The 24826-nt window shown below is 38.5% G+C and overlaps 1 protein-coding gene across 3 annotated transcripts in view; it reads left to right on the top strand.

Annotated features, from left to right (window-relative positions):
• PCSK5 (proprotein convertase subtilisin/kexin type 5) overlaps window positions 1–24826 on the top strand; it is a 472843-nt gene that overhangs the window by 93998 nt on the left and 354019 nt on the right. The window lies entirely within an intron of this gene.

Here is a 24826-nt window from a genome sequence, read left to right as displayed (position 1 = left end):
ATCACTAATCTCTTAGGGATTTTAAGTTCATGATCACTGAGAAATGAATTTGAATGTTACTTACTCTTAGTCATGAAATCCACGTCACTGATTTGCTCTATAATGTGCAAATTACCCTTTAGTTTTTTCTTTCTTGAAAGTTTTTATTGCTAAACTTTGCCAGCATATTATCTAGTATACTACTTTAATTTTTGTATTCCTGTTCCTGCTTCTTTACAAAATGTCTCTAAACTGTAGGAAGAACATGAATCCGTAGCATTCCCATAGCTGCCTTATGCTTTCCTGGCTTCCTGGCTCCCTCCCTCCCATGCCTTCTGCCTGGAGTATGTTCCCTGCCCTTCCCCACCTCCTAGGGTCAGGATTGCCTGTCCTCAGGGCCCACACCTGAGGCTGACTGCTCTGGAAGGCCTTCCCTGTGTTCCTATCTTTTGTCATATTCCCTCCTCTGGTCTCCTGGACCCTCTCCCGGCTGCTCATGGCATCCATCATGGCACTTTATACTGTAGTTATTAATAATGTTTTTTAATCTTCCCCATTGGACTCGGGGGTGTCACTTGAGGGCAAGCTTTGCATCTTGATTCCTTTTTACATCTCCCTAGACACCTAACCCACCACCTTGTAAGTCTAGGAATTTGTGCTTATTTTGAGATGGGCGAATGTGGCTGGTATTTCTCTTAATTTCCCTTTTCTTGGTCTTACCTAGAAATGAAAGGTTATGAAATATTTTGGACCCCAAACAGAATTTTACACAGAAATCCTTCTCATGTTTAAGGGGAAAAAAGGGAGGAGTCATAAAGCTAAGTTCAAGGGAAGGTGGGAATCTAATCCCCTGAGGGAACAGTAAGACTCATGGCAGCTTATTAGCCCCAAGACCTGCAGAGAGTGAACCCCAAAGGAAGGCAATGGAGTGAACACTGGCTAGAGCTAAGGAGCTTTGTCTGCACTGACAAAATGATAAGGATGTAATGGGATTAAGAGATAGGAGGAAGCAAATCTGCCTCTACACCCCTGTTAATACCATGAGGATGACAGAGATCCTCTTTGCTTGTTCTCGTAGGAAAGAGCCAAATTGCTGTCTATGCATGATCCACTGGACAGTGGAATGATGGGGCAGCTTTCCCCGATCCTCTCATCACCCCAGCAGGGCAGACTGGACTCTAGCAGGAGCCATGGCCAAGGCTTTAGCCGCTTGGCTAGCCTGGCAGCTGAAGGTTTCAGTGCCTGCATAGTGAGATCTCGTCATTCTGAAGAACTGCTCTTATTTCATGTCTTTCTGACATGAGGAAAGACTAAGAGAAGAGCTCTCGATTGACCATTTAACATGATGGGCATTTTTCAACACATACTTGATGATAATATTACAAATAGGTAACATTTATTGAACATTCACTATGTGCTGGGCAATGTGCTAAGTACTTTATTAATATTTTTTCCTTTTTTTTTTTTTTCTGAGACAGAGTCTCACTCTATCAGTCTGGAGTACAATAATGAGATCTCGGCTCACTGCAGCCTTGACCTCCTGGGCTCAAGCAGTCCTCCCACCTCTGCCTCCCAAATAGCTGGGACTATAGGTGTGCACCACCATGCTTGGTTAATTTTTGTAGTTTTTGTAGAAAAGGGGTTCGCCATGTTGCCCAGGCTGGTCTTGACCTCCTGGGCTCAACTGGTCCTCCCACCTCAGACTCCTAAGTAGCTAGGATCACAGGTGCATGCCACCATGCTTGGCTAATTTTTAAACTTTTTGTAGAGATAAATTCTCACTGTATTGCTCAGGCTGGTCTTGAACTCCTGGACTCAAACAGTCCTCCCACCTTAGCCTCCCAAAGTGTTGGGATTACATATGTGAGCCACTGTGCCTGGCCATGAGTATTTTTATAGTACAGTGGAACAAATGCATGTGTTAAAATTGGCCCTAGTATTAAAGTGAGAAATCTGTGAGGCTTGCGAAATTTAGTTAACTTATCCAAGTGGTGGAGAACTTATAAAAGTGGTGGAGATGCTAATACGGGCAGGTTGATGCAGAGTCCATGGGATCAGTACAACATTCTGTCTCCACCCGTGTGCTGTTTAGGAGTGCTGTGAGGAAGCCTCTTATCTATCCAGAGAGAAATGACTGAAATACATGGCAGAATGGGGGTCCCCTGCAGGAGGAACAAAGTATCTTGAGGATAATCAAAGTGCTTCACAGATTCCTATTAAATGATTACTTTCTCTTAATAAAAAGAATGGGAAACAGGTTCCATACCTTATGCTTCTCTGTTGGGACAGAACGAGGGCAGGACCTCAGAGCTGCAAACTGGGTGCCCAACCCCATTGCTTGGTATCTCCATGATTGAATCGGTCAAACTCTCCTCAACTGAAATATAAAAGTATCTAGCTCTTAGGTATGAGTGGTAGTTTGCTGCATAAAAAAACACTACACAACTTAGTTTTTAAAACAATTATCTCCCAGCCTGGGCAACATGAGGAAACCCCATCTGTATCAAAAATACAAAAAAATTAGCCGACATGGTGGCTTGCTCCTGTGGTCCCAGCTACTTGGGAGGCTGAGGTAGGAAGATGGCTTGAGCCTGGGAGCCAGAGGTTGTAGTGAGCCATGATTGTGCCACTGCGCTCCAGCCTGTGTGACAGAATGAGACCCCCTCTCAAATGAAACAAACAATTATAGATTCTGAGGGTCAGGAATTCAGAAAGGGCCCAGGAATAATGGATTTCCTCTGTTCTGGGATGTCTGGGGCTTCAGCTGGAAGACCCAAAGGCTTGGTGAGAGCAGGAAGATAGACTTCAAGGTGGCCCAGTCACAAGGCTGGCACATGGATTCCTCTGTATATGGGCCTCGCCACAGGGTTGTGTGAGTATCCACTTGACATGGTGCTGGCTTTCCAGGCAGGTGATCCAAGAAGTCATGTTGGAAGTATGTGGTGATGACATCTAACCTCAGAAATCACAGACTCTTGTATCTGTGGTTTTCTATTGGTCACATGAGTCAATGTTGATTCAGTGTAACAGGGAATACATAAGGCTGGTGTACTCGCAGGTAAGGCGCGTTGGGAGCCGTCTTGGCGGCTGGCTACCACAATTACATGAAGTTTTTACTGAGAAGCCTTTAGTACAGTGCCTGACACCAGAAAACCCCCAGTCAGTCGTAATTGTTATTATTCTCTGACTTCTTAATTGCAATACATGGTAGTTCCTTTTTACCTTTTGTTTAAATGAGTCAAAGAAGGGTGAGAGCCCATATCCAGTGGGCATTCTTTGGAGTATTGTTTGGCAACACATCACTGACACAGCCAAGGTAGGGTGCTGGTTTCCTTCTTCCTTTTCTAAGCCCTGGAGCTGCTGCAGCGTCTCTAACCTCCATAGGGTCCTGCCTCCAGCTTGTTGGCCTGGGCCCATTTCTGCCGTTCGATATTTATCACAGGAGAATGGAGATTTTAAAATGGCATGAAGTGTGCCTGAGTGTCTCTCTTTTAATTAATTTAAAAGTTTTTCCCATGTGGCTCCTCCCCCTGGAAACCAGTGTGTGAAATCATTATGTCTAGCCTTGAGGCATGGGCGATATATTCAGGGAAAAGTGCATTTACAAGAGTTTGTTACGGAGATGATAGCTGTATAATTACTGTTCTGTCCTGACATACTGTGTTGAGATTTCTAGGAGTTGGAGGATTAATCCTAGAAATACAACTCACTTCTCGTTGCATTGACAAACTTCTGCATCTATTGTTTGTTAGACATGGTGCTAGGCACTGACAGTTTAGAAAAACATGATTTGTGCCCCCTAAGATTAATGGAGCAGGGGAGGAATATATAAGCATCAAAGAAAACTTGCTGGGCAAGCGAGTCCCTGCTAAAAGTTTCTCTGGGATCATATGCATACATCTAGCCTCTACTCCCCAGACCTTGAGCTGTAATTTTTGCTTGCAGATTTGCGTCTTCCATTAGAATCTCCTGCAGAGCTGTTAAACAAATCCAAGCTTGGGCGCTACTTTAGGTTTTGGTGTGGAGTGGGGCTCAGGCAGTGGGATTTCATCAGAACTCCCCGGGTGATTGTAACGTGTAGTGTGGGGTAAATGCTCAATAAATTCTGATTGAATACCTGGATGAGCAAACTGTAATAAAAGCAAGCCTGTGTCATTTCCATAGTAGAGAATGCGTAGTGTGTGTCAAGCATTTTACCAAACTTTCATGTGTATTATCTTATCACCAGTGTTCCAGTGAGTTCATAACCCCAGTTATTATCTTCATTTTATAGATGAGGAAGTGAAAGCATAAGTTAAGTAACTTGCCCAAAGTCATGCCATTTACCGGCGACCCACCCTGGTGTTCAAATGAAGTCACTTATTTGTAACAATTCTACAGCATGGTTCTTAAAGGAGCAGGCATTAGAATCACCTGGAGGTCTTCTTAAATCCAGATTTTTGCCTACCCTCCCACCCCTGGCACAGAATCTGGGAATTTGTATTTCTAGCAAGTTTTCAATTGATGCTGATGCTGAGTTCTCAAAACCCCCTTGAGACTCCACTGCCCTACTGTATTTAAACTCAAGGTTATGTGAGCACAGCCTCCCAATTATCAGAAAGGGAAAGAAAGGCTTTTAAACTTATGAAGCATTTTAAAGCACACTTGGTCAATTTAACTTTTTCTTGATCTTATACCTTTCTCTTCCTGACACAATTTTCTATTTGGAAAGCTGCAGCTTTAATATGAGAAGGTATTTTCACTTTGCCTTCACTGATTGAAAATACCCTTGGCTTATATATTCTTTCAAGCTACTCCAGAGACAAAGGATATCTGATAGGAAAGGTCATGAGGATTTGGCCACATCTTTGGGAACTCAGTGTAATAGAATTGCTTTTAAAGTACCCAGCTGATACAATGAGCCATTTTTTTACAACTAAAGAAAATTCAGTTTGACTCTAGAGACACCAAGGTGAAGTGAGATTCTTCCCCAGGAATCTGGGACTACCAATTGAGAATGTTCAGGGAGTTAAATTATTATTATTTGAGCCAGAGTCTTTCTCTGTCACCTAGACTGGAGTGCCGTGGCACAATCTAGGCTCATTGCAATCTCTGCCTCCCAGTTGGCTCACTGCAATCTCTGCCTCCCAGGTTCAAGCAATTCCCTGCCTCAGCTTCCCGAGTAGCTGAGACTACAGGTGCCCATCACCACGCCCGGCTTTTTTTTTTTTTTTTTTTTTTGGATTTTTAGTAGAGACAGGGGTCTCAGCATCTTGACCAGGCTGGTCTTGAACTCCTGACCTTGTGATCCACCTCTTAGGCCTTCCAAAGTGCTGAGATTACAGATGTGAGTCACCATGCCCCACTGGAGTTAAATATTTTTAAAATTATAAAATATTTAAGATGTTCAAGGTAGCCTAGGCAACATAGCAAGATCCCCTCTCTAAAAATAAAAAAATAAAAGTAAAATAATAAAAAAACATTAGCCAGGCATGGTGGCATGTACCTGTAGTTCCTGCTACTTGGGAGGCTGAGGCAGGAGGATCACTTGAGTCCGGAAGGTTGAGGCTGCAGTGAGCTGTGATTGCACCATCATACTCTCACCTGGGAGACAGAGCAAGGCCCCATCTCTAAAAACATAAATAAATAAATAAATATTGAAATGCCTGTCCACCCACCCCCAAACTAAGGAATGGAGCATCATCTATATAATTGAAGTCTCTTGTGATCTCTATTTTAGAAGCATCTCTTCATCCTCTACAGAGTCATCACTTGCGCTGAATTTTAAATACATTGTGGGGGTTCTTCCTTGTTGGTAGGAGGCTTCTCTTTGTAGGAGAGCTTATTCAATTTATAATAGATGTATGTTTTTTTGAAATCAACATAAAACACACATTCATACATGGAATTCAACAGTTAGACTATTGCATAGTCCTAAGATGACAACTTAGAAATGAGACTTGACTGAAAATGTGAGTTTAATAGAAAAGATCTTTTATTCCTTTAGTTATGTCAATATTTCATTGCTTAAGGAAATTGATATCGCGTTGTGTGGTATTTCAAGTTTAACTGTTGGCCAATAATGATTTTGGAGAAGCCCATAGTAAATAACTTTAAATGCACACACATGATTTTTTTTCTGCCTCACAGAAGGACTCAGAGTGTTTCTATTTGACTCTCAGACTCTAGTAATTCATATGACTGGTACTCTTGACTCATCATGCTAGTTAACACAGTAGAACTTTTTTGTGATGAATATTGGGTGGCCTATTTAATATGCATTATTTAAAGGCAGACTGTAACAAATGGATTCATTTTTGATGCACTACCTCAGATTTCATGTCATGAACACTCTCTGGGTGGTTTTTCCGAGGAGGAAACTAATTCATATTTGTCGATCAGCAGAGTGAAAATTAGCTGAGTTCGGTTATGCATGTGGGGCATATCTGCCAAAAACTATAAACTAGCTAGGATGGTAATTGTGAAAAATGATTTTAAGCCCCATGGTTTTTTCTCAGCCAACTGGATGGTGTTCAGTACTCCAAGAGTTTGAGACATCGCTGTCTGCGGTTGGCACACATTTTTCTAATGATTTATACTGTCATTTGACTCATAAAATCTGATGGAGTTTGTGGCATTAGTGTCCTGGCAGCTTGGAAATCGTCCTTTTAAGACACCCCATTTAGCTGTTTTAATTGAAAATGCAACATGGTAGAAATCTGCAACCATGTGGCACATTCTGATGCAAGCAGGAGACCTGAGAAAGGACAGCTGCCAGCTAGGCAGTAACTAGTGAAGTGGTAGGAACGAGTGGGAGCTGAGATGTGGTTTTGCTGTACTGGTACCAGCTCTGTCTCCTCTAGAAAGGTTATTTTACCTCCCTCAAGCTTAGGTCATTTGAAAAACTGAGGAATCTGGACTTTCGTAAGATCATTTCTGCTTGAACATCTAGTTCCACATGGTGAATTGTACTGAATATTGAGCCTAGAGTGATCACATACCATCAATGGGTCCATGTCTTGATCTCATACCCTATGAGATGTATACGGTGCTTTCAAGACATTACTAATTCAGACTCAATGTGTACCTTGTTTTGGAGATCCCAAGACCACCTGCAAATTTGGCAAGTCACTAGGAGGACTTACATGACTCATCATGTAGTCATACTCATGGCTATGATTTGTTTCCTAAAAAGGATACAAAGCACAATCAGCAGAAAGAAAAGGGGCAAAGTCTGGAGGAAAGCAGGAGCAAGCTTCCAAGAGGCTTACTTCAGTAGATCACACAGAAAGCATTCAGTTTCTCTAGCACTGAATTGTGACCACACATGCGAAATGTTGTCTACCGGGAAAGCTCACTAGAGGCTCAGTGCCCAGGGATGTTATTGGGAGATGGTCTCATAGGCATCCTTGCCTACCATATACCAAAATTCCACATTCACAGAAGAAAAGCAGGTGTTCACAGTAAGCCATATCATTTGTATAAACAGTTTAGGTTCAGTGAGCAATTTTAATCAGGGAATGGGGGGAACTCTCCCAAAACCCAAATTCCCAGATGCCAACCAGTCCAACCTTGCACACAGGACTTTCAAAGGGCACCAGTCTCAGGCCTGCTATGTTAACTGCTCTGCACTTTTCCAAACCAAATTCATGATCTTACCCCCGACACATTTACCTGCTTCCACTGTTCCTGCTCTTAGTGAGTGGATAGAAACCTGGATGTCATCCTTGACTCTACCCTTAAAGCCAATCCACCACAAAGTCAAAGCTATTTTTTACCTCTTGACTCAGTTGCCATCTTTCCCCCCCACCTCTGCTGACCTTTTAGTCTAAGCTGTCATTGTCTCTCGACTAGACTACTGCAACAGCTGGTTATCCAACTCCCGTTTTCTTTCTTTCTTTTTTTTTTTTTTTGAGATGGGGTCTCGCTCTGTCGCCCAGGCTGGAGTGCAGTGGCGCAGTCTCGGCTCACTGCAACCTGTGCCTCCCAGGTTCAAATGATTCTCCTGCCTCAGCCTCCCGAGTAGCTAGGTCTACAAGCATGTGCCGCCATACCTGGCTAATATTTGGCATTTTTAGTAGAGACGGGGTTTCACCGTGTTAGCCAGGATGGCCTCTATCTCCTGACCTTGTGATCTGCCCACCTTGGCATGAGCCACCGCGCCCGGCCCCACCTCCCAGTTTCTACTTCTGAACTCTTCTAGTTTGTCTTCATATACTAGTCAGAGTGATTATTAAAACCCCAAACCAACCAACCAAAGAAAACACCTCCTCGTTTAGTCACTTCCCTTTGCTTAACACTTCTGAAAAGACTTCCCCCTATTTTAAGAATAAAAACCCAAATCTATAGCATTGCCTTTAAGGCCTCAGATGATTCGTTCTCTGCTCACCTCTCCAAACATCTTGCAGTACTTCCTACTTCACTTTCTGCTCTCAGCCCATAGGTCTTGTTTTTCTTCATAAAACATACCAAATTCCTTCCCTTCACAGATCCTTTACACATGCTCTCTCTCTGCCTGGATGCTCCTTCCATGCTCCTCAGCTGGGTTAATTCCAATGCTTCCTTGAGATCATCGTAATCTTGAGTAGCCAGGTCCCCCACTGAATTTGCTGTATCACCATGCACACCTCTTTTTGTGCATTTAATGCAATTATAATTTCCCATCTCTGTGTGTGATCATGTGATAAACTACCCTTCTCATTAAATACATTACATGGAGGAAGAAACCATAAAAATCATCATGGAATCCTTAATCCCTCACATAGTTCCTGATATATAATAGGCCTCTATAAATATGTGTTGAATAAATGAATGGATTAAGAAAGCATGAATAAGTAGAACATTATTTGTGCTGATGTTTATACTGTACTACATTTCTAGTTTACATTAACTTCAGTAAACTGCTAGTGAAAGAAGAAATGGGTGTTTTATGATTTTTTTTGGTATGTTTTAGAAGAAGTTATGTCTTTGTGATTTTATCTGGGAGTGCTTTTTCTGATATGTCGAATTGGCAGTTGTGTTCCTGAGGTATTCTTGTAATTTGGTCCTCATATCTGGTGCATTTGCAACTGTCCTGCTTGGCCTCTAGTCACAGAGGACTGTTTCTTTAACTTAGGTCTGTGGGCTAGATGGAGGTCCTATCTGTTAATAGCTGCAAATGTTGACAATACTTTTAATGGGATTCACACACACACACACACACACACACACGCCTCTCTGATCTTGTTCTCTTCCCAATGATGATGACTTCACTAGGAAGAAAAAGTCAATAATATTTCACATTTCTTCATTTGTTTTCTACCCATTATTTCTTTCATTATGGGTAATAATCATAATTTTCTGTGGTAGTTTGTGAAAACCTATTTCTACTGTGGCATTTTGAAAATTTACCATTTTCTTGATGAGTTAGACCTGTAAGACTTTCAAATGCTGGCCCAAGGCTATTTAGGGAGCCAAACATGTGAATGACTGAGCTGGAATAATAGCACCTCCTTTTAAAAAACAAAACTTTGTGTTCATTAAATCAGCAACACAAAATAAAAATGTTCATAATTAATAAAATTCCAAGAAAAAGCAAACTCATATCTCAGGCATGGTCTGTATCTGTTCTACCGCTTGGGGAATCCCAACTGAATCAAAATTCCTATGAAGAAGACTTTTATTAAAGCATATATTCATTCATTCATTTATATTTGTTAAAGATTTAATTTTTCCAAGAACCTACAATGTTCCTGATGCCAAGGATAAAATAATGAATGAGATGACCGTGTTGTGTTCTTTAATGAGGCTTAAGGGGAGCATTTTATGGGTAGGGATTTAGATAATTTTTATTCTTTTGCCTAATCAGTTGATACTGGCCTACTGAGGGTACACAGCAGAACTATAATTAATACTTGCTAATTAAGTTATGATAATTATGATAACTGTGATTTCATTGTCCCACATGATGGTTGTGATGGAAGTGGCTATATTAAGAATGTTAAATTAACCTAGTCAAAGTGCTTTCAGAAGAGGCCAATAATTAATGATCCACTTAGGAAAATCATTTTGATAACATCTATTCCTGCCAGTGCATATTACTACAACCTTTTAAGAATTTCCTTACACAAGATAGAACTTATTTCATACTGGTAATTCATCTTCTCAGCTTTGCTTTCAAAGAGTAAAAAATATGTGGGTAGTCTTGCCCTCTGGGCCCCTCTCCACCATTATGGTGGGTCTGTTAACAGAAACAAAGGTGTTTTTTAAATCAAAATCTTAGCTAAGATTTTTCTTTAATTAGTAACTCATTCTCTGTTTGAGAGCAGATAGGTTTGACCCTTGACCTGTCTTAATCTGCGGTTGTCTTCCCAAACATGTTGATTCAAGTTCTTTTATCAAACAGCTGCTCTGATGCCTCATTGCTCATTTACTTTTCACTCAGTATTGAGATTAGTTCTAGTGATCAAGGCACATTTTTCTGGCTTACTGTAACCTATCGCTCTGCCAATAATGAGGGTTCTTTTAGTAAATGCTCAGTAAATCTCTGTGGATCTAAAGAGAGGAGAGAGCCGGTCATTTCGATTTCCTCATTTTACAAATTCACAGAACTGAGTTTGGCTATTTCTAAAAGGTGATTGTGCCTTCAGATGTCCTGTGTTGAGATTCAGGTTCTAAAATTATCTGAGACAGAGGCATCTGGAATGCTTCTTTTTCTTAATTTTGGTTGGCAGTGAACTTGGCCAGGAAATTAATGGAGTAAAAGGAAGGATTTATAGCAATCCAGTGATGAAAAGAATTGGAAAGAAGAAAAATACCTAATTTGCCTGGAGAGAAAGTATTAGCCATCATCAAATAGAATACACATGCACATCAATGTGATTTTTCCAATTTCTCCAATGTAAGGAAATCCTTGGTAGGCTGCCTCAGCCTAAGGTTGGGATTGTAGACTAGTGGTGGATAGTCCAAAATGCAGATGATTGAAGCTGAAAGAGCTGCTCCACAGAAAGTGAAGTGAAATTAGTGAGACATGCAGAAGAAAACTATTAATTCCTGAAACAGGCTTTGATTGCTTAATTGCATAGGTCAGAATTGAAATCAGGTTCAGAATGCAGAGGTATTATTTTTTGATGGTAGACGATGTGGACAGTCAAAAATGCATTCACCACTTATTCTTTCCATGATTAAAAAGAGGAAAAATCTGATGAGAAACATAATTTCTTTGTTTATGCTAAAAAATGTCAGTCAGTTTGTCTGAATGGTGTCTATTCACATATTTGGTACAGAGTTACAGAATAATCTTAAATGACTCTTTGGAAGAAGTCTAGCTTTTGTTCTACTTCTTTTCTCTTTTAGTGTCTTGGTATGTTGAATTTGACCCTTATAAAAAGCCTACTGGTATAGAAGTTCTGATCCAGACATACAAAATTAGCATGTCTGAAGCAGAGTAACACAAACTATGCTTAGGCAGCACAGAACTGTGTTCTTCTAATGGTCTCGTTGCATGGTTTCCTGAAACTTAGTTAAATTAGTGTCTTTAAAACTTGGTCTTTGGGTTTGTTACCTAGTGATAGAGAAATCATTTTTATCTTTTAGAGAACTCAAAGAAATTCAGTGGTATTCTCAGTAAGTTAAGCATAGCAGGTCCACATACATTTTTTTCTTAGCTCATTCCTGTTCTGCCGAAATGTTTTAAATCCTAATTCTGACTTTGCTTTCATTACCCTGTGTCCCAAGCCCTTCCACTTAACATTCGCGCATTTACACAAGCACACAAAAACAAACACTGTGCATGTTTTTGCAATTAGTGCTTACTTTGAATCAGGTGGTCTTCAGGAAGATTTAAAAAAAGCTCACAGACCACTAAATTTGAATGGGTCTAAATTGTAACTCAATTCAAGCCCTCAGGTCATGTTCAATACCGACCTAGTATGTTTTCAATAACTAGACGTAGACTCTACTCAGATGGCTCTTTCTGTAATGGGTGATTCCACTCAAAAACACTTCCTTGTACTTTATCAGAAACTTACGTCACTTGGTCTAAATTCCAGGTTGGGGATCACATATTTAATCTAGTTGGCATGCTTTCACTGAAAACGTTATAGAAATCTTTTACAAAATTTAAATCAAAAGTCAGGAGACTAATATATAATGAACATCCACATCTCCATTACCAGCTTCAATAATTATCAGCTCAAGGTCAATATTCTTTCATTTATTGCCCCCTTTACTCGAATTATCTTAAAACAAATAGCACACCTCATTCATCACTGAATAGCCTACTATGTATCTTTTTAAGATAGGATAGGAACTACTTTTCATAAAACCATGTTACTGTCACATAAAAATTAATTTCTTTATATTGTCAAATATCCAGCCAGTTTTCAAATTTCCCTTACTGTCTTAAAATTTTTTCTTTGTCATTTATTTGAGTCAGGCTCCAAATAAGTCTTATATATTGTGATTGATGATATGTCTCTTAAAACTTCTTTATTTTACAGATTCCTATCCGTTTTTTTTCTCCTTTGAAAATTTTGGGTTGAAAAATCTATGTTATTTCAGGCTTTATGTGATCTGGATTCTGCTGGCTGCAGTCTCATGGGGTTAGTTTGCAAGTTCTATCCCTGATATCAATAAATTGGTAGGCAGTCAGAGCAAAAGGCTCAAATACAAGTTTAATTTTATTTTTGAGAAGGTGAGGGAAGACTGCTTCCCGGGTGATGGTGTGTATTTCCATCTGTAGGTGCAAAATGTCTGCTTGTCTCTTCCTGTGATATTAGCAGCCACCATCACCTAGATCTTTGTAAGTGTTCACTGAGGTTTGCCAGATAATGATATTCTGTGATTTCTTCTTCATTTGCTGGCTAGAATACTTCTTTAAAAAGAAACTTCTCATCAGTTATGTTTACAGTGAGATACAGTTTCCGTAGGAAGGGCAAGATTAATCCTCAGTTCTTTCATTTTATTTATCAGGGGTTATTTCCCTAGCATTCACTAAAGGGCACCAATGAGGTGTTTTCCTAGTTTCATTACAAATTCATGAACTTAAACATATTTGATGTGTTTTATTTCATTGAAGTTGTACACCTGTTCTTGCTTAAATTGCCCCATTTTTGGCTAGAGAAAGCCTATTCAAGTTGACTTCTAGGTCCTTTAATGTGACCCCAATATATTCCTTTTCTGGCATAATAAACGCTTCCATTATTAGCTTGTATATTTTGTGTTCCAGGCCTGAAGTCAACCTTTTCTCTGAGACCCTTTGTTCTTTTTTTTTGAAACTCATATTTAGAGACCACAATATGAATGTTGTGATTCTCATTGCTGTTGGATTAATATTTAGGAGTTTTAAGTGCACAGAGTTGAGCATTTTTTTTAACATATAAAGTATCCCATGAGTTTATATGGATATTTCCAATTTAAAATCAATTCAGTTTTACTCTCACCAATTTTACATCTGCATCTTTTTCCCACATTGAAAATTCTGTGCTCAGTGCCACCAACATAATTCCTCTTTGATTTTATCTCATGCTATATCCAACATGCTCTTAGAATGACAGGTCCAGCATCAGCACTGTGATAGCTGCCAGTCATTTAAATTATACATAGTTCTTATTGTCGTTAAAAATGTATCCCACACACGTCATGTGGTCAAGTTATTTGTTCAGAATTACTTGGAATACTTCTCTTTCTGTAAATATTTTGAAATGGCTCTCATGCTGCCCAGAATCTTCTCAAGATCAGCTATCTTCAGTCCTTCAGAAAAAAATCTTCGTTATATATTACATGATTTCAAGTCTGTTCTACCATCATAGCCTTTTTTTTTTTTTTGCCAAAATAGTTAAGTTTATGCTCTCTCTGCTGTCATGGAAAAGTTAGACAATATTACAAAGATACGCATTACTCTGGCTTGCATAGGCAGTAGTAAGTGGAAGGTAGTAAAACCATCTGTTGCAGCAACCTGATGTCCTGGAAATAAACATTCTATCTCAAAGAGATGACGTTAACTCTACTAGGTCTATGCACAATAGCATATAATTATTGCCCCTAATGTGCATGTTTTAGAAAGGAGTGTGTTAAACTTGCCATTCTTTCTTAGTCTGAAAGATGAGGTAAAGCAGGACTGGAAACATTTCTAATTGTAGAATTTTGTCCAAGAAAATGAAAGATTAGAGATCCGTAATAATCAAACCTGATTCATTCTGAACAAATGAAAGGGAATGTGCAGTGAACAAGTCATTTAAACTAGTTGTACACACTAATGGGCATTGAATTTGTTCTATCCTCCCAGGACTAAGAACTAGGAGTTACTACCAGCTGCTCAATAAAGGCATTAATTTAATGTGTAACAGGAGGGAAAATGAAAGAGAGAAAGAACTGTAATTCCCGCAGAAGAAAAGTAAATTGGTAATGATTTTATTCATTCAGCAACATTTATTGAATCCCTCCTATATATCAGGTGTAATTCAACCTGCTGGGGATAACAAGTATGAAAAGGTTATATACCCTGCCCACTAGCAGGTCATAGTCAAACTGGGAAATAGCTAACTTTATGTAATATCTAATAGTATAGTGCAGGCATGCATGAAGTACTGCGAGAACCTTGCAAATAGACTCAAGCATTTCAATCTTGTGAGAATCTTCTGTTTGATGACACGGACTTCAAGTTCCTAATGTGAGAACAGACATATGTTATATGTCAAAATTATGTGATACAGGAGAGGATTTCCTTGCATGCAGATGAACAAGTTTCACACAATTACCACAAAAATTGCCTCCCTTGGAATACCACTTCTAAAGATTCTTAATAGGCATCTCCAAAGGCAAGTCATACTGATATGAACAAACATAAGATTTTTTTACTGCAGGAATTCTCATAGACTTTATTATCCTAATATGCTGTGTGAATTGGCAGAAGAGGTACAAGTAGGCAGTATTTCCTTCCCTAACCTGTTTTTCTGTTTGTCCAGAGGGTACATTTTTACAGCAAAACATTGTGTCCATTGAGATTAGGTTGTAAGTGATCAGAAAATTCAATCCAAACTCAGAACAGGGAAAAAAAAGTTAAAGAAGGAGGGAATTTATTGGCTTCTTGAACTCTGGCATGCCTCACTTGATCTCAGAGGTAAAGCAGGGCTACAGGAACTCAATTCTTTCTGCCACTCAGTATAGCCCTGATCTCTCCCATTGCTGGATTCTCAAACAAGCCACCTGCACATCATGGCAAAATAGCTGTCAGGAGTCCTCAGATCAAGTGTAATAGGAAAAAAGTGACAGCCTTTGCCTTGGTGTGCCGAGAAAAATTCTTGCAGGTACACATTTTCCTTTCCGTCTCTCCTCACCTCTTTCTGTGGTCTGTTCTTGTTTTCTGACCACTGAGGCTTGAGTACCTTCTTATATGCCTTTGGGACAAAGTGATTGAGTGAGAGAGTAGCGTAAGACATAGCAAGAGTCTAGAGAGGACCGCAAGGCTAGGGAAAGGAGGTCATCCCACCCCAGTAGAAATCTTGGGGCATGGACAGGAATCCTTATCACGTGTGTTCAATCGTAAAGGCAGCTCTTGATGAAGAGCCCTCACCAGACTTCTTTCAAGAAGAGTCAGCTTGCAGGCTGAGGTGGGAGGATCGCTTGAGCCCGGGAAGTTGAGGTTTCAGTGAGCTGTGATTGTGCATCTGCGCTCCAGCCTGGGCAACAGAGCGAAACCCTGTCTCAAAGAAATAAAAATAAAATTGTGCCTGTGATGGTTTTTACTTTCCAATAGTTTGTTTTAATAAATTTGAAATCTATAAACAAGTTGAAAGAGTAGTATAGTGAACACATATTGACACCTTTATTCACCTGGATTTACCAAAAGTTAGTATTCTTTTCTGTCTCTTCATACACACACCGAATGTTTCTTCTGAACTCTGAAAGTAAGTTCCAGACACTGTGAAAACATAGTCCAAAATATTGTAGAATGCATCTCCTAAGAACAGCATTCTCCTATATAACCAAAGTACCACTTCTAAGAAAATTAATGGTAATTTTATCAAAATTATTGTTCATATTCAGTTATCACAATTTTTTTATAGATCTATCCCTTTTGATTCCAGAACCCAGGGTTATACATTGCCATTGTTTATTCCATCTTTCTCTTATTTATTTTAGAGACAAGGTCTCACTCTGTCACCCAGGCTGGAATGCAGTGGTGTGAACACAGCTCACTGCAGTAAAAAATTCCTGTGCTCAAGCAGTCCTCTGGAATAGCTAGAACTGCAAGTATTTGGCACCACCACTGGCTAATTTTTTATTTTTATTTTTTGTAGAGCAGGGTTTCATGTTCTGCAGGCTTGTCTCAAACCCCCCGGCCTGAAGTGATCCTCCTGTCTTGGCCTCTCAAAGTGCTGGGATTATAGGCATGAAACATTGTGTCCAGTTTGTGCTATCTCTTTTAACTATTAATCTAGAAGAGCTCCTCTGCCTTACTGGAGGAGTGGGAAATTGGGGAGGATAGGAAGTGGTCTTTCATGCTGATGATTTTGATGAGACCAGGCTCATGGTTTGTAAAACAAATCTTACTTTGGATGTATTTGATGTTTTATTATTATTATTATTTGATTTTTGTTTTTCTTTGTTTTTCAGTAGATAAGGGGTTGAATATTTTTAGCACAAAAACTACCTAGGGTCACACTGCATCCTTTTCAGGGCTTCATGTCAGCTGGTATAACGTCAGAAGTTCCATTTTTTTGGTGATGTTAACTTTGTTCACTCAGTGGATCAAGATGGTACCTGCTAGATTCCTCTATTATAAAGATATTGTTTGTCTTTGTAATTAACAGGATATCTGAGGGATGATATTCTGAAGCATGTACATATCCTATTCTCTGTCAGTTTTTCCCCAGGATTTTTGCATTTATTGATGACTCCAACCTAAATAAATATACCAGCGCTTGCAAGGTGTTGGTTTTTCTAATTCTCGAATCTCTTCTTTACTCTGCTGTTTTTTAAAAATATCATTACAAACTCATGGATTCTGTTCAACTGTGATGATTCATTACTGACACTATTGACTTTTTTTTGTTTCCAAAATTGGCCCTAGTTTGATGAATGGGAGACCTCTCAAGTTAACTCCTGTGTTCTTTTAAGAAGTTCCCATCAGTTTTCCAGTACTTCTTCCTTTTGGCAAAATGGAATGTTCACCTTGTATCTTCTCTGCTCCACACCTACAAATAGCCATTTCTCTACTAGGTGTTTTCTTATGTTTAGGAATGGTGTTTAAAAATCAAGATATCAGTGAAAAGGGTGTCATTCGTTCTAATGTCTCTTTCAGCAGAAAGAGCTAAGAAGATATACCTGGAGGTTATAGTGGTACCCCCAAATGCAGTTCCATACCACAGGTTCTTCCTCTTCCTGACACATTTCAGGTTTCTTTCCCTTTCTGTCACAGTTAGAATAATAGTTATTAACCATATCCATAAATTTACTATAGTACATGCAAAATACTGTTGGAATTACCAAACCACCACTACTGCCACCCACAGACTTAAGTACAATTTAAGATTTCTCTTTGTCCTTAGAATATATATTCCCTGAGGCAGTAGAGTCGGACTCTTTGGTTCCAAAGTTGCTTAAATAAATTTTTTTCTCTATGATTGTAACATTAATTTAATATATAGTTAGGTTAATTTGTTTCTATTCTGTTCAGTTTTAGAGCTCTCTCCCTCATCTTTATATATTTAATCTTATTATTTACTTAATTTTATGTTAAAATATATAAAATACATGGTTCAAAGTAAAATACATAGAATACTATATATGTACTTCTTTACATTTTGCTTTTATCACTTAATCTATTCTTGGAAATCACTATGTATTAGTTCATAGAGAACTTTATTCTTTTTTGCAGTGATTTTCTGGTAGAGTTACTGTAATTTATTTAGCTACCAATGAGTGTGCAGGTAGGTTGTTTCCATATATTTTTATAAATAACTCCAACTGAATAACCTTGTACACATACTTTGTGGTTGTTTTTGTAGGTGTATTTTCATGCTATATTCCCTTCTACCTTTGGAATGAGCAGTCTAGCAGTAGACTCATTCCTAGCAGTAGACTGCTCATTCCAAAGATCAAAGGGAATATAGCATTATTAGATATTGCTAAATCCCCCTCATTAAGGGCTAGGATAGTTTACATTCTCATCAGTCATGTTTGGATGCCTTCTTCCCCTCACCTGGCTCTGTTATCACTTTTTGAAAATTTTTTTTTTTTAAGAGACGAGGTCTTGCTTTGTCATTCAGACTGGAGTGCAGTGGCATAATCGTAGCTCACTGCTGCCTCAGATTCCCGGGCCTCAGATTCCTAAGTTCCACTGATCCTCCCACCTTAGCCTCCAAGTGGCTGGGACTACAGCCTCCCAAGTGGCTGGGAGTACACCACCACACCCATTTTTTTTTTTTTTTTAATTTTTTCTAGAGACTAAGACTCACCATCTTTCTCTGGCTTATTTTGGCTTGTTTGATGGGTGAGAAATGATTTCTCTGTATATTTTATCTGGTATCAGAATCACAGCCCTGTGTTGCCCCAACTCTTTATTCTTAGGCATTTGAATTACTCTATTTGAGGTGTTAGATTTTCCTTTGTGAGGCAATTTAAAGTATTTTTTATTTAATAGAGATTTTTAAGCTCATTTACATGTACAAATATAACCAATAAATTTAATCTTATCTGTCACATTCTTTTAGATTTTATGTATATGTAATTTACATTGTGTTACTGTGTTTTGTGTGGGGTCCATTCCTTGTTCTTTTGAAGTAATTTATTTTGGTTATGGGGAAGGTTGTATTATTTTAGTGGTTATTAAACATAACTTTATATGCTTTTTGTTTCTTTTTCCTCACTTAATCTATATTTGGTTTTTCAGCTTTAAATCAGATCCGTTGAGTCTATCTATGGAACAATTCATTAGCTGATTCTATTTTATCGTTTCTGTGTCTTTTCTCTTTCTATTTTAAGTTCATTATTTCTATTCTGTCAGAACACATAACACATGTTTGCTTACTCTTCTTCCACTCTGGTTTCCTCCTTTGCTTTTATCTTAGATTTGCAAATAAATGTTTCAGGCACCATCAGTTCTTTTGCCAGTCATATCTTGGTTGGATGAAACACATTGTTAGATTACCTAGAAAGGCTTGTAAGTGCGGTATACCCTGGGTTCTTAATTGTATAAAATGTTTTCTAGAGTCTTGATATTGGAAGGATAACTTCACTGATAGTTTTTTCCCCTGCAAGTAACCCTTTTGTTTGTTTGTTTGTTGGTTTGTTTTGGTGTGGAGGTCCAGGAGACTTTTTTTTTTTTTTTGGAGACGGAGTTTTGCTCGTTACCCAGGCTGGAGTGCAATGGCGCGATCTCGGCTCACCGCAACCTCCGCCTCCTGGGTTCAGGCAATTCTTCTGCCTCAGCCTCCTGACTAGCTGGGATTACAGGTGCGCGCCACCATGCCCAGCTAATTTTTTGTATTTTTAGTAGAGACGGGGTTTCACCATGTTGACCAGGATGATCTCGATCTCTTGACCTCGTGATCCACCCGCCTCGGCCTCCCAAAGTGCTGGGATTACAGGCGTGAGCCACCGCGCCCGGCCGACTTTTTTTTCTTAAAGTGTACTGTTAAAAATTAGACACAGGTACAAGAGTATTAGGTCTTCTTTGCCAGTTTTCTTTATTAGTTACTTTCTCTTGAATACTTTCGACCTCTACGTTGCTTTTTGTTCTCTTACCCATATTTATGCCTTTCCTCAATGCTCCTGATTGTATTTTCAGTTGAATCACTTCTCTTTCAGACACCTTGTAATTAGTTTTTATTTCTAATATAGTTTAGTGTTCAATTTCTTTCCAGGATTTAATTAACTCTGGTTTTACAACTTTCTGGTATTCTGTCCATATATTTTAAAAATATTTCTTTGAGCTACATTTCCATATCTTCAGATTCTATTTCACTGTATTTCACGTAGGTTTAGATGTGTTCCATTTTTGTTCTGTTGTAAATTTTTGAGTAGAATTTTATTGACCTGCAATATTTTGATTGTCTTTTTATACTTTGTTGTTATAGAACATTGAGTGGATATTTGTCTACTTGTCTCTATGCATTTTGAGATGTTCTATTTTCTTAGATCATTAGTAGCAATTGTGTATAGCAAGTGGGAATTTGAATGACTTTTTAAGTCTCCTAGTTCAAAAGAACAATAATATTTTCTTATATAACCAAACAGTAAGAATCATTTGGTTCTATCTTGGAGGGAGTGAGAGGAGGGTAGATGGCCTTCTGACTTAGTGATTCTCCTTTGCTTTAATATGACTTCTGCTTTTCATCACTTTCTTTTTTTTGAGACAGGGTCTCACGCTGTTGTCTAGGCTGGAGTGCGGTGGCATGATTATGGCTCACTGCAGACTTGACCTCCTGGGTTCAAGTGATTCTCCCATGTCAGTTTCCTGAGTAGCTGGGACCACAGGCGCCTGTCACCATGCCTGGCTAATTTTGTTTTTTTGTATGTTTTATAGATGCAAAAAAATATAATATGGTTAGCCATGTTGCCCAGGCTAGTCTCAAACTCCTGAGTTAAGGTGATCTTCATCACTTTCTTATCTCTTTCTCCACCAAGTCTTCAAGGGGTTTCCATTCTAAGTTGCTCCTTCACTCCCAGAACTGGTGCCTTTGTATAAGTTCCTTCTCTGCTCCTTTGCAGTCTGAGCTTTGTGCAGGTCTCAGATCTGTTCACCTTATTTCCCTGCTGAGGAGGGGCTTTCTCTGTAGAACATTATTCTATTTGTGTCTCATCACTGGTCTTTATCTGACTTTCTGCTCTGGAGTGATCTCAAGAGCGGGTGCTGCTGGATTTGAGTAATTTTTTTCTTCTGCTTATGTGTAATTTGAGGTTGTTTTCTTTTTCCTGGTTATGCTATAAATTTGTGTGAACATTTTTATAGTTTCTCCTTGTTTTATCCGTATGTTGTTTTTGAAGGGTACATGGGGATATTAAGATTTAGATGGCTTTCATTATCCTATTGAAACCAGGATTAGATTCTTTAGATCCTATTCTGGATATGAAGCAAACAGAACACTGCATATTTCCTTCTCGGTGGGTTCTTTTTGTTTGTTTTTTGAGATGGAGTCTCGCTCTGTCATCAGGCTGGAGTGCAGTGCAACAATCTTCACTCAGTAGCTGGGACTACAGGTGTGCACCACCACGACCAGCTAATTTTTGTATGTTTAGTAGAGACAGGGTTTCACCATGTCTGGCCACCAGCTTTGGCCAGGATGGTCTCTATCTTCTGACCTTGTGATCTGCCTGCCTTGGCCTCCCAAAGTGCTGGGATTACAGGCACAAGCTTTGCTTTCTTTCTATGGGCATCCTAATTCTTCCTTAAGAAAGATAAATGCAGTTGATTAAAGTTGGAGATGTCATAGGATAAATTATTATTATGCTGTAAAGTTACCCTCCCTTAGACTGGTGGCACTAAGGGTTGTCAGATGTAGAAAGTGAAAATAGATGTTCATTTGAATTTCAGATAAGCAATGAATAACTTTTTAGTATAAATATATCCCATCCAATATATGGGATCTACTTGCACTAAAACAGTTTTTCTTCTTTATCTGAAATTCAGATTTAACTGGGGCTCTTGTATTTTATCTAGCAGCTCTCCTTTAGGGAAAGAAATGTTCGTTACCATTTTTCACAGTCCATGTGGTACCTAGTATGATACCTGGGATGGTGCTGAGCAAAAAGCATGTGCAAAATAGTTGTTGAGTTAATGCTACAAATTTAATTTAATAACAAACTTAGTGATCATAATGGTATTTTCTAATGAAATATGAGGATAACCAAAAAAAAAAAAAAAATTTCAGTGCAGTTCTATTCAATCTCATTTCCAGTTGGACTAAGACATTTATATTTTTCAGTTATATGAATTGATGTTCTACTTAACGGTGTTCTTCATGTTTGATTTTTCAAAAAACCTTTAAAAATTCTGTTACCTTAAACTGTCATATATATATGAGAGCTAGATCATATATTACTACATAAGTGGAGCGAAAGTTAGATTGATACACGCAGCAATCACAAAAGCTAAGGAATAACCGTATTTCAGACAATGTCTTTCTTTTTTTCTACCCTACGATCATACTTCGTGATTACGTGCTTTATATCCCTAGGTTTATGTTTATGTTTATGTAGCTCTGGTGGAGATGACCTTATCTCAGAGAACGTAAACTGTCTCCTAGCCCTAGGGAATAAATGGGATGAAGAAAGAGGTATACCAGTGACCCAGTTTTAGCCAATAACAACTACTGATGAAGCTGATACCGAGGAATTTCTTTCTCTTAGGAGAGAAAGTCTTTTGTGACGTCTTTCCTTCTGCTTGGGATTCTGATGAGGGATATTATACAAGGAGCTGTGGCAGTTATCTTGAAATCAGGAGGCACTTTCAGAGGACAAAGGGCCAACAACTAAGTCTCGTGGCGGAGAACATAGTCTGGTTCCATAACAAGTTCTTTAACTTGGAGTCACCAACTTTCAGATTAACCGGATGATGATTAAATGCCTATTCTGAGAATGGTTAATTGGGGCTTTTTTTTCCTTGCAGCTAAAAACATTCCAAGCTATGAATAGTACAAACTTCTCACTAGAAAGTAACTTAGGGAATTTATACGTTAAACGAATCCTTGTAAAGGAAGTGTCATTTTTTGTTTGTCTTGGTTAGAATCTTTGGAGTACTGTGATCTGTCACTTTATTGTTCACTGTGCCCTTTCTTCCCTTTTAATGAAAAATAAGGTGTTGGAGAATAAAGTAGGAAGGGCTGCATTTTGCTGCCATGTCAGCTGAGCAGCTTTTAGGATCTCTGTAACTCCAATTTAACATCTTTCAACATCTTTCTCCACTTTGTCCACCATGGAAAGCCCTACTCTAAATTATCAGTGAAAACATACCACTGTCAGACATGACGATGTTTTGGACTTTGACTGTCTATAAGGTGTTTATATTAGTTATCCATGAAGAGCTTACTAATTAGAAAGGAAAGACAGTGTGCTTGGAAAATGATGTTCTAAAATATGTATGTGGGCTGCGGAACGTGGCTGTGGAAAGCTGCTACCCTAGTGTTGAATTTAATTGTGTTAACATTATTCCTTTCATTAATGAATGGGAAAAAATGTGGTTTAGGCTCCAGAAACAGTATTCCAATTTACCTCGAATATGCCACTGTAAGAGGTTAGGAGTTGCTGTAGAGAAAGTTCTGTGTCCTTGCTCTATGCATGAAGATGTGTCACTGTGTTTGGATAGGGACTTTTCTGGAACTACTATTTTTCTCTAACAAGAAATTCTGTTGGATGCTATTAAAGCAAGTTGCTTGGTTAGATTCTTGAAAGGATTCGACATTTTTTATTAATAAGAAAAACATTTGCAATTACGCTTGCTAGTGGAGGATAAAAATGAGTTAGTTTTCTTGCTCATTATACTCCAGGGTCTGGAGAGAATCTCATCAGGTCAAAGAGGAAATCTTCTCTGTAGGTTCCTTTACTGTGTAGCTGAGCAAATGCATTGTGGGATCCTTCATCTTTTCTGAAAGCCTCTGCTACTTGCCACTGTGCAAGAAGTCCTGGACATATTATTGGCCTATCCAAGCAAAATGTTTCATTTTCCTTGCAAGCAACTTTGTAGATTTTATTCTAGTTTACATCTTCAAGTGAACAATAAAAGCAAAGATATCAGGTAGGTTCTGACAATTATTTTTACTGAGTCTAGAAGGAATGATATTAAAGCACTCTTTTTAGTAGCTATCAGAATTGATTTTGCTGATTGTCAGAAGTGAGACTGTTTTTGCTTTGCCCTGTAAGTAGATTTATTTTTCTGTGGATACATCATAGCAATAGCATATTATCATACTTTTGAAACGTCACACATATCACAGTGTGGATTGTTTTTGTCATAAGTAGTTTTTTTGTTTTTAATTTTGTATTTGAAATGCAGAAATGTGTTTTGTTTTGCTTTTAAATTTTAAATGACAGTAGGTTGGGAGCCTCAATTTTGCTCTAACTTGCTCTTCCATGGTCAGAGTTTATTGCCTGATGCCTATAAAAGCCTCTTTCCAAAATGAAGTTTCAGTGTTTATTGAATAAATGTCAGCTCAGTAACAGAAAAACTATAAAGAACTCAGGGTATAAATTTAATAACACATTTCCCTTAATGTTATCCAAGGCCTCTTTTTTATTTTCTTCTAACTATTACCGTGATCTGTAATTATAGTTTGTCTTATTTGCCTTATTTATTATGCCTCTGCCCAAATTTGAATATTACCTTTATGAAGACTAGATCATGTGTTTTCTCATTCCATAATGTAGACTTAGTGTCTAAAAGGCATTTAATATGTACAGTTGGGAATTTTTAAAAATGAACACACACACAAGCGAATAAATACATGTTATGACAGTTTACAGATGTAAGATAACTGTAATGTAACTGTCATTACTCTAGCTATTATAGGATAAGCCATCATGCAATAGATATATGTCCTTCAGAAGGACTTTCAGATAACTCAACTATGACAGACATTAATAACTAAATCCTACACATCAGATTGAAAATTCTCCCAGTGTTCACATGAATGAAAAAGCCCATATTAACATCCATGTCAGTCACTCCTTCAAATGCCTTTATCCCCAGTGGACATGTGACTGCAAAGTATGGGAGGCCCCAAGTGAAAACCACACAGCTCATCCTACTCAACCCATAGAATTGTGAATGGTAATAATAAATTATTGTTTCTGGCCATTACATTTTGGGATAGTTGGCTTGTGCAATATAGGAAAAATAGAAAGTTGGTAATATAAACTTCAACTATTGATACTGAGTTATATTCCTTTT

The sequence above is a fragment of the Aotus nancymaae genome, unplaced genomic scaffold (genome assembly GCF_030222135.1).
Source record: "Aotus nancymaae isolate 86718 unplaced genomic scaffold, 86718_ANA_hifiasm-v0.15.2.pri h1tg000041l, whole genome shotgun sequence".
Taxonomy (NCBI): Eukaryota; Metazoa; Chordata; class Mammalia; order Primates; family Aotidae; genus Aotus; species Aotus nancymaae.
The sequence above is the reverse complement of the archived record's forward strand: the minus strand, read 5'-3'. Positions and strand labels throughout refer to the sequence as shown.